An 11,814-nucleotide genomic window follows, 5' to 3' on the forward strand; every position below is an offset into this window, starting at 1 on the left:
ATAGCCAATGGAGAAATAAAAGTACACGGGTCGTGTAATTAGACCCATGTAATCTGCACGGACCCGTGTAAGTCTCTGTCAGGCACAAGCTTGAAGAACCTTATGGGACCAATAGTACATTTCCCATGTAGTTAGCGCAGACCCGTGTAACTCTTTGTGCCAATGCAAGACTCCGCAGTTCCACTCCAGCAAGTTACACGGCCCTGGATCGTGTAGTGACACATGGGCTGTATACTATGAGGCAGCCAGTTTTATAACTCGAATTCTTGCCCTTGTTTTCTTATTCAAATGAGACTCCTAAAGCCTTTTGAACTCAAAATGACCTAACCCTAGAGCAACCAATATAAATAAAAGAGAAAACATCAGAAAAAGTGCTGGCTCTCTCTCTTTTATCTTTCAACAGCGCTTTTAGGAGTTTTAGAGAAACTCACATTCTGCACTCTCTCCAGTTGTCTTGAGGAGAAGAATATCAGTATCAAGGGGAGTTCTTCAGCTGAAGCTCCACAAGATCAAAGCTGCATACTCCCTTCGGTTCCTTCATTTCATCTCCCTAGAGAGATTTTTATTGTTTTATTTCTTCTACATGATTTTCTTTTTACTGCTTTTACCTTTTATCATGATGTTTGCTGAACTCACCATGAGTGAGTAGTTTTCTTATTTTGGATTTAGAAGAGTAATGCTTATAATTATTATTATGGATGAACGATAAGTTTTACTTATTGGATTTGAGATTCATTCCTTGATTTAATTTCTTGTGATCTTAATGCATGCTACGTGCTGGTACCCACTTAGCCATGATTGTAAATGTTAATTGAAGGATTGAAAGGTGAAGATTAATATTAGACAATCAAGATCATGAACCTAGGAATTCTGACCTAGACATAGGCTGATACCTTTGTGTAACTTCAAAATTGGTCAAAAATCTTAAAGGATTTTAATTAATTTGATCACACTGAAAGTTGGGTTTGAGTTAATTAGAATACACCCTAAGTGCCTTGAGAGAGGATTTAGGATAACTTAGGACTGATTTCCGTCAAGGAAAACGATCCTCAATTTAGTAAATAAATGAGATAACATCCCTAGTAAGATTCAAGTGTGAAATCTTAATTCCAGAATTGTTTCAAATAAATTAGTTCGTTTTAAGTTTACCATTCTAGTGTTTAAGGTTAACAAACTTCATTCCCTAAGTATTCGATAGCCTAGACAGTCAAAATAACTGTGTAGATTGATACTTGCTAATCAAATTCCTCATGGGAACAGTACTCTAATCATCACTTTATTACTTGTTAGTGATCTGTGCACTTGCGGGGTTATAAAACCAGCAAACAAGTTTTTGGTGCCATTGCCAGGGATTTTTGGTTTTAGTAATATAAAGCGATAGGCAATTTAGCTGATTTAGGCAATTTTATTTATTATCTAATTTTATTTTACTGGCTGTATTTCTCTTCTTTTCTCTCAAGTGCCCGATCTGGTATATGAGCAGAATAAGGCCAGAAGAAGAAATTTTGGACTGTGTTCCAGAGATAGATAGAACTCTGAGAGCCATCAGGAGGGAAAGGAAACATCAAAAGCACAGTCAAGGAGATCCTAAAATTCTAACCATAGCCGATAATAATGACAGACCAAGACTCTTGAGAGATTACAGAGCTCCATCTGTCCAATGATTTCAGCCCAGTGTCACTAGACCCACAATGGAAGCCAACAACATTGAATTAAAACCAGCATGGCTCCAAATGATTCAATAAACCTAGTTTGCAGGTTTACCAATAGAAGACCCACACTATCACCTCCAGTGCTTTCTTGCCTTATGTGACACATTCAAGATGAATGGAGTGTCTGATCAAGCAGTAAGACTTAGAGCATTCCCTTTCTCCCTTCGGGACAGAGCAAGGAAGTGGTTACTTTCTCAACTGGCTGGAACATTCACCACTTGGGGAAACCTCTCTCAAGCTTTTCTAGCAAGGTATTTTCCATCTGCAAAGACTACAAAACTGAGGCTTGAGCTCAACACCTTCAGACTAAAGGAAGGAGAATTACTCTATGACGCGTGGGAAAGATGTAAAGACCTGCAGAGGGAATATCCACACCATGGCATAGAAGATTGGCTATTAGTGCAAAATTTCTATAATGGATTACTACCCTCTATAAGGAGCACAGTTGATTCAGCTGCAAAGGGTGATCTAATGGAGAAAACAGTGACACAAGCACTTGAACTTCTAGAAAGGGCTGCATACGATAATTATGAGTGGTCAAATGAAAGAGGAAATGCAAGGAGAACTGCAGGGGTCCTGGAAGTAGACGCCCTGAGCATGATAATTATTCAATTTGATAAGCTCACAAAGAGACTCGAAAGAATGCAAGCCAACGTAGTTGGTACAAACAGTCAACATGAGGACAGCTATGGAGGAGGATACATGAGTTCAGAATACAACAATTTCAATGAACCCTCCACATAACAGATGAATTATGTGAATAATAGAGGAAACTTCAACTAGAGGCATCCCAACAATCCATATTCAAATACTTATAACCCCAGATGGAGGAACCACCCAAATTTCTCATAGTCCAATCAGTAGAACTAGCCAATCAGAAAGCAAGAAGGGTACAAACCACCAGCACCCCCTAGATTTCAAAACAAAGGTCAAAACTTTGCTCAGCCATTACTACCTCTCCGGCCTAAACTGAAAATGAGCATGGAAACCATGATGGTTTATATATGATGAATGCTTCAAGGTTTACATAATTGACGAACAAGTTGAAAAGGAATTTCATAAGACACATTCTAAAGATCCTCTTGAAGCATGTATTATGCACAGCCACATAGTGGATGATCAAAATACAGAAATAGCAGCTTGCGCACAATAGTTAGCAGCTCATCCACCCCTACCTTTAGCTAAGGCTTCCGAGATGGAAAAGTTGAAGGAGGAACAAACCAAAGGTAAGCTCCAGGAAAACGCTAAACAGGTAGAGCGTAAACCTCTTCCCTCCTTGCTAAGGTATGCATTTCTAGACTCAAATTCTAAATACCCTGTTATAATCAATGCTAGCCTGTCTAAGTTAGAAGTGGAAAATTTGTTAAGAGAACTTAGGATCCATGGCAAAGCCATAGAGTATAAAATAGAAGACCTGAAGGGAATCAACCCTTCAATTTACATGCATAGGATATCTATGGAAGAAAACAGTAAACCCACGATTGAATACCAAAGAAGACTTAACCCAAACATGAAAAAAGTAGTCAAGAAAGAAATTTTAAAAATATTACATACAGGTATCATATACCTAATATCTGATAGTAAATGGGTTAGTCCAGTACATGTAGTTCTTAAAAAAGGTGGGACAACTTTTATCCAAAATGCAAACAATGAACTAATCCCTAGTAGAGTAGTCACTGGTTGGCGAATGTGCATAGATTATAGGAAATTGAACAGTGTTACTGTGACACCCCTTACCCGTGTACAGTATACCCGAGTAAGTAATGCCACACGGTGTACTGGCACTCTCTAATATACCTTACTTAATTTGTGTCATGCTTTTGAAGTTAATTTATGAAATATGATTTGTTTTAACCATTTATCAAAAGTATTATTCATTTGAGGTTCCGAAGATTTTAAGGAAAATCCGGCGGAGTACCTGCTAAAAATGGAGAAAACAGTTCTTCGGAACCTGTTAAAAACACTTCCAATATACAATTTCATTCATACTCAACTCCAATATTATCAACAAAACTCAATATCAATATCTCAATAATTTGTCAATTTCAGGTCTCAACAACCTTTTCATTTCTCAAAACATCCCTTTCTTAGGGTTCTCATATATAAACAACCATTAAATACTCAAATTAATACCATACATGACCATAAATCTTTATTATTTACATAAACCTCAAAATACTTTACATAAATCCCAAATACATATGAGAAATTAAAAAGTTAATTACAAGATGACAAAATGACATCTAGTGTCCTACCAATGCACTGCAGGTGACGAGGTGACACGGACATCGAAGCGAATCGCGGATGGACTCACCCATGGTGGTCTACTGGGCTCGCGATCGGGATCTCCAGTACCTACGCGTGGCAAAAGCAACGCGCTAAGCAATAATGCTTAGTGGTGCAATAATAAAATAAAAGAAAATAGCAGATATAAATATGTATTGCATGTGCATGTTTTGTTTGTCATGTATTTGTATATTCATTCCTTTATTTCTTCTACATTGCTCATTTTTATTCATTTGATTGCCCAAGTAACCTACACTAGACGACTGGACTGGATAACGGGTAAACTGGCACTGGGTACCTAGTACCTCGGGCCGTCACACCATCGGTCACATATGTATCTCCCGGTGCAAAATGAGCGGCTAACAAGTCAGTAAATAATATCAGGCACAAGGCCAAGTGTCAATACAAAGTCAGAATGGCTAAAAGCCATGAAATCACAGAATGGCATTTTTGCCATGTGCAGTACTGCTAACTGAACCCTATTGGCATGCCAAACTATCCAAACCAATCTTGTTAGGTATACTAGGGCATTTGAAACTCTTCAATTCGTCAATTTGTGAATTTCAACTTTTTTGGTGTTACTATTCATCATTGGTCAACAAAAATGTTGACTTTTGGAATAAAAATATGTACATTGCCTTTGGCACTTCCAACATACCACATTTGGTGTTTAAAACTTGTTGGCATTAAGTGTTAATGCAATTTCAAAGTGTAACCCACACAAGCAGAAAATTTCAGTTTTGGTGAGTCAACTTTACTGTTCCATTGGACACTGTTACTGTTGGAATTTGAAGAAATGCAAAACATGAAAGTTGTTCCTTATTTTGTCTAGTTGAATTTCCTTTTTTGAATCACTCCATTTGGAGTTTTGTAGCTCCAGATATGGCTCAAAAACCCAGGCTGTCCGGATATGCAGTCTGCAGAAATTTACCATATCTACAGTGCATAAACAGTGATTTGAGTCACTTGGTTGAATGGGTTCTGGCCATAATTGGGGGTAGGTTCCTTCATGAAAGTTGTTTGTCTATGTCTTAACTTGTTGCTGTAAAAATTTCAGACCAATTGACCAAATCTACAGTGAGTTATGGCCAAATGAACAGTTACTGTTCATTTGGCAAATTCTGCAGCATTCAGTGCAGGGCATCCGGATTGTGGCTGAGTTTTGACCCTTTTGCTTTGGTCTTTTGGGCATGGTTTCTTCAGCAAAAATGTGCCATTATAAGCCTAGTTTCATGTCCAATTGGCCAAACTTCAATTGGACTACCACTGCCCAAGTTATGGCAGTGCAAAGGGACTGAAATTTCAGTCCCTATGCTGCTGTCCATAGGGCAGTTTATACTTTCACTTTACCATCCCATTTTTCAGTTCTAATTAGGGTCAACCTACCTAAATTGGTCACTAATTGACCATTAAAAAGTTCTCTAACCATTTCCAAAGCTAAGTCACCATTTCACCTTCCCAAACCCTAATGTTCAACTAAGTTTACTCATAAACCTTGTCTAACAAACTTAGTTCAATCTTCATGCATTTTAATACCTTAACCATGATTTCCAACCACTCTAAGTTTGTTAAACAATCAACCTCATACTCTCATAGGGCTGCTGAAAATTTAAAGTACCATAACACATGTAATTTACTTCAATTCCTTGCAATTTCTTAGCTCAAATGATGTTCTAACTAAGTTTAAAAGAAGAAGAATGAAATTTGTAGCACTAACCTTAATTTAGCCAAGTCTCTTTCTTGCCAACTTCAAGATTCTTGCTTCCTTTTTACTTCCAAGCACTCTAGCTAGGGTAGATATTCAGTTTTTATGAAGCTAATTATGGGAAATATGGTGAGATTTTAAGGAAATTTAAGCTTAAAGTGAGTAACAATGGTGGAAGGCTTTGGGAAAGAAAGGGCTACGGCTGAAATGAGTAAGAAGCTACTGGAATTTGTGGTTATTTAGTCTTCATTTTGTCTTTTTATTTATTAGTCAATTGATGGCTTAATTTGTGATTGGTCAAAATTTTTAAATGATGTCATTTTTGCTTTATTTTGGATTTTCTTTTTCTTTTCTTTCACTACTCATTTCAAATTTAATTTCTAGCAATGTTTCTTCATATTTTATGTTATATTAATTATTTACTCAACTGGACAAGTCGGCCAAAAATCACCTCGGAAGGCGAAATGACCAAAATGCCCTCCGTTTGGCTTAACGGGTCAAAATTGTCTGCACTGATTGAAAATTTTTCTAGGTATTTTCTTGGCATTCTAATGCCATAGGAACCTCAATAACTCTTCTCTGGAGTCTCAAAAATTATTTTATAATTTTTCCCTGTCTAGGGCTCCTCGTTATAGAACCGAACTTCCTTCTGCTACCCATTGCTTGGGCACCTACTGCTTAACTTGATTGTATTTTATTTCTAAAATTTTTACTAAATTTTTCTTGTTAATATTTGAGTTAATTATGGTTCCTGACTTTAGTTTGAATATTTTTCCGACATTCTAGCCGTCCGACCGACACCTGGCCACCGAATAAAGAGGATGTACTTGAGTGGTTATCGGGAGGGTGTTACAACTCTTCCTCTAATTTAAATTTCGTCTTGAAATTTACCGATGCAAACAGTTGAGGGAACTGTTGCCTCATCGACTCTTCACTTTCCCAAGTTGCCTCCTCGGTGTTGTGGTGCCTCCAAAGCACTTTCACCAATGGAATTTGCTTGTTTCTCAACTCTTTTACTTCCGAGCTAGGATTCGTAGAGGTTCTTCTTCATATGTCAAATCGGGCTGTATTTCAATTTCTTCTCCGAGATGACATGTGAAGAATCGAGCGGTATCTTCTCGAGCATGGATACATGGAACACATTGTGGATCTTGTCCACTCCGTGGTAAAGCTAGCCTATAGGCCACTGGACCCACACGCTCAATGACTTCATAGGGGCCAATGAACCTAGGGCTCAACTTACCTTTTCTTCCAAACCTCAACACTTTCTTCCATGGTGACACCTTGAGGAACACTTTGTCGCCAACCACATATTCTATTTCTTTCTCTTCTTGGTCGGCATAAGATTTCATGCATGCGAGGCAACCTTCAAGTTGGCTTTGATTATTTTCACTTTTTCCTCAGCCTGTTTCACCAGGTCTGGCCCTACCAGTTTGTCTTCTCCCAATTCAGTCCAGCACACTAGAGTTCTACATTTTCTCCCATACAAAGGCTTCATACGGGGCCATTTGGATACTAGCTTGGTAGCTATTGTTGTATGCAAATTCGCGATGGAAGATATCTATCCCAACTTCCCTCAAACTCAATGACACAACTCCTCAGCATATCCTCAAGGACCTGACAAGTATTTCACGTTATTGTTATCATTTCAATTCAATATTTGTATCAATTTCATGGGTTTCAATTGTTTACCCGATTACTCTTTACGATTGCCCATCCGTCTCGAGGATGGAAAGTCAGGAAATGGAGTTGTGTACCCAAGGACTCATGTAACTTCCTCCAGAATCTCAATGTAAACCTTGGGTCTCGGTCAGATATGATGGAAAGTGGAATTCCATGCAGTCTAACTATCTCACTGATATACAATTCTGCTAACTTCTCCAAAGGAGTAGTCACCTTAATCGCAGAAAGTGTGCTGACTTTGTCAATCTATAAACTATCACCCATGCTGCATCATGTTTCTTCCTAGTGAGAGGTAGCCCACATACAAAATCCATGGAGACCCGATCCCATATCCATTCAGGAATGCGTATAGGCTGTAGCAAACCCGATGGAACTTGATGTTCTCGCCTTGACTTGGTCGACATGTCAAGCATTTAGTCACATAGTCACCGATATCTCTCTTCATACCGTGCCACCAATATCAAGCTTCGTGTCATGATACATCTTTGTACTTCCCGGTGCATAGCATATACACCGTGTGTGCCTCTCTTAGAATACTAGCTTTCAATTCCCCATCATTTGATACACACAGTCTTTCTTTGTAGTACAGACACCCATCTGCTTTCACCCCATAGTCAGTTGTTTTTCCCTCTGAGATCTTGCTCATAATAGCCATTAACTTTTCATCTGCCTTTTGCCCATCTAAAATCTGTCAGAAGCAGTTTGGCTTCACTTGCAACTCACCCAAAATAGCTCCATCTCGAACCAAGGATAGACGGGCATTCAATGATCTCAAAGTCGTGATGGATTTTCTCGCTAAAGCATCAAGAACTACATTTGCCTTCCCGTGATGGTAGTCAATTACACAATCATAATCCGTCAGAACTCAATCCATCGCCTCGTCTAAGGTTGAGCTCCTTCAGGTTGGCAAATATTTCGTGCTTTTGTGGTCGGTGTAAATATAGCACTTTTCACCATACAAGTAATGCCTCCATATCTTCAAGCATAAGATAATTGCCGCAAGCTCTAGATCATGGGTAGGGTAGTTCTGCTCATGTGGCCTTAATCGCCTAGAAGCATAGGCGACCACCTTCCTCTTGCATCAATACACACCCTAGCCCATTATGTGAGGCATCACTATAGACCACAAAGTCCTTTCCGACACCGGCCGTTAACACCGGTGCCTCTGTCAACATAGCCTTCAATTTCTCAAACTGTCCGACACTTGTCATTCCAACAAATCGACATTCTTGTGTAACAACTTGGTCATTGGAGCAATATTAGGGAAAATCCTTCACAAATCTTCAGAATACCCACTAGCCCCAAGAAACTTCTCGACCTCGCTTGTATTTCTGGGAGGCTTCCATTCCATCACTGCTTCTATTTTCTTGGGATCCACCCTAATCCCATCAGCTGACACTATGTGTCCAAGGAATGCAATCTCATTCAGCCAAAAGTCACACTTGGACAACTTAGCATACAGCTTCTTTTCCCGCAGGGTTTGCAGAACAATCCTCAAATGCTCATCATGTTCTTCCCTGGTCTTGGAATACACCAAAATATCATCAATAAAGACCACTACGAACCGATCTAAGTGTGGATGGAAGATACGGTTCATAAGGTCCATGAATGCCGCTGGTGCATTTGTTAAGCCAAAGGGCATCACTAGGAACTCATAATGCCCATATCGGGTCCTGAATGCAGTCTTTGGCACATCTACATCCTTCACCCTTAGCTGATGATACCCTGATCTGAGATCAATCTTAGAAAATACTCCTGCTCCCTTCAACTGATCAAACAGATCATCAATTCTAGGCAACGGATATTTGTTCTTCACAGTCACTTTATTCAACCGCCAGAATCAATACAAAGCCTCAAAGTTCCATCCTTCTTTTCACGAACAAAGACCTTGAGCTCCCCATGGTGACACATCAGGCGTATGAACCCCTTTATCTAGCAACTCTTGCAATCGAAGTTTTCAACTCCTCAATTCAAGAGGTGCCATCCTATAAGGAGCAATGGAAATGGGTGCTGCATCTGCAGTTGTCTCAATAGCAAATTCGACTTCCCTTTCTCGTGGCAAACCAGAAACTCTTCAGAAATACTTCGGGAAGTCTCTCACTGTGTGTATGTCACTCAATTTTTGCTTAGCTCGCCTAGTATCCACCACATGTGCTAGGTAGGCTTCACACCCTTTTCTCATCATTCTTCTTGCAACAAAGGGTCGAGATGACATTGACAGAAATCATCCTTTCCCTACAATCGTGATCTCATTACCCTCGTGGGTTTTCAAAGAAATTCTCTTCAATTTGCAATCAACTATTGCCCGATGACGTGACAACCACCCATTCCCAAAATCACGCCAAACTCATGGAAGGGTAACTCAATCAAGTCCGCCAAGAATTCATACCTGAATCCTTAAAGGGCAACCCTTGTATACCTTGTTCACTACCACACTGCGTGGTTTAATGGATTAGTGACCGTAATGTCTTGGTCACTTTCCCTACCAAGATCCCCTTTCTACGGGTAGATTGATGCAAATGTATGAGTGAGTGGATCTGGATCCACCAATGCATGCACAGGAGTAGTGTAGAGGAGAACGCACTCGATGACGCCCGGCATCTTGCTCCTCCCGAGCTCTCAAGGCATAATTTCTCGCAGTGGTCCGTTATCCGCCTCTCTGGCTCGGATGTAGGCCTCGTGATGGTCCCACCGCGCCGATCCGCCGATTTTCTACCTCTCGTGGTGCAGAGCCGGTCTTTCTCGCTTGTGTTGGAGCAAATTGTAGTAGTTCTGCGGTGACGGTTCCTTAATCGATGCTCGTTGACCGACACCTCAGCGCAGCACCGCCACTCTCCAACACTCCCCTTATGCCATTTCTCGGCGGTGTGGACACACGTAAAATGCCGGGCTGGTCCCCTGAACCCCATCCCTGGAGAGCTGCCCACTGATGGTGTGGACTAACCTCTCCTAGGGGTGAACTGTGGCCTGGGCCCCTGAGACTGACCCTGGCCCTGTGGCTGAGCTGAACTTTGTATAGGAGGACCCTTAAACTTCTTCCCAAATCCAGGGGTGGAACTAGACTGACCTGGTCCCCTCTTCTGCTGTCTCTCCCTTCTGGTCTGCTCATTGATTCTCACTTTTTTAACCCTTATTGCGCCTTCCACTAGCTTGCTAAATTCTCGTGATTCCCAAGGCGTTGAGCTGTATCTTGATATTGTCATTCACCCTCTTCAAATCTCTTGCACCTTTCACCGTTAGGGACTATTTCCTTCCATAGCGGCTTAACCGAACAAACTCCTTCTCATACTCGCCACCGACAACCGTCTCGTCTCGTGTTAATGAATTCCTTCTTCTCTCTTCCGTATACAAGACCCACATATTTCTTCTTGAACTCAGAGAGGAAGAAGTCCCAAGTTACTGACTTCTGCTGCACTTCATCGACACGTTGTCCCACCATCCGTAGGCATCATCTTGTAACAAGGATATAGCAGCCTTCTAAGTTCTCGCCTGGGTGCAAGTGGAGTTGTTTTAAGACTCGCCATTCTGCTCAACCAATTTCTACCGCAACAGAGTCATCTTCTCTCTTGCCATAGAAGTCCACACCCAAACTTCCTTAGCCTTCCAGTGTGATTACTGTGGAACCGTGGTGGTGGTGGTGGTGCCGCATTACCCCGCCATTTGTCCAAGAAGTCGGCCATTTGTTGGAACATGGCTCGTGGAGGCCGAGGTGCTCGCTTGAGCTGGTGGAGCAGATTCTCTCATGCCCCAGCCTCACCGCCGCAGTGGAGCATGACTCTCCACTTCCTCCTCAACGGCTCGAGATGAAGGGTCCATATCCTATTCAAAATAAGAAAGATAAACAGATCTGCGTTAGTGTCACCTCGACTCTTACAAATGCAATGCATGGTATGGGATCAATCTAGGCCCAGAAACGCCTAAACCGTGCTCTGATACCACTAAATGTGACACCCCTTACCCGTACAAGATACCCGAGTAAGTAATGCCACACGTGTAATCGCACTCTCTAATATCCCTTACTTAATTTGTGTCATGCTTTTGAAGTTAATTTATGAAATATGATTTGTTTTAACCATTTATCAAAAGTATTATTCATTTGAGGTTCCGAAGATTTTAAGGAAAATCCGGCGGAGTACCGGCTAAAAATGGAGAAAACAGTTCTTCGGAACCTGTTAAAAACACTTCCAATATACAATTTCATTCATACTCAACTCCAATATTATCAACAAAACTCAATATCAATATCTCAATAATTTGTCAATTTCAGGTCTCAACAACCTTTTCATTTCTCAAAACATCCCTTTCTCAGGGTTCTCATATATAAACAACCATTAAATACTCAAATTAATACCATGCATGACCATAAATCTTTATTATTTACATAAACCTCAAAATACTTTACATAAATCCCAAATACATATGAGAAAT

Source organism: Hevea brasiliensis, chromosome 6 (assembly GCF_030052815.1).
Source record: "Hevea brasiliensis isolate MT/VB/25A 57/8 chromosome 6, ASM3005281v1, whole genome shotgun sequence".
In the NCBI taxonomy this organism is placed as follows: Eukaryota; Viridiplantae; Streptophyta; class Magnoliopsida; order Malpighiales; family Euphorbiaceae; genus Hevea; species Hevea brasiliensis.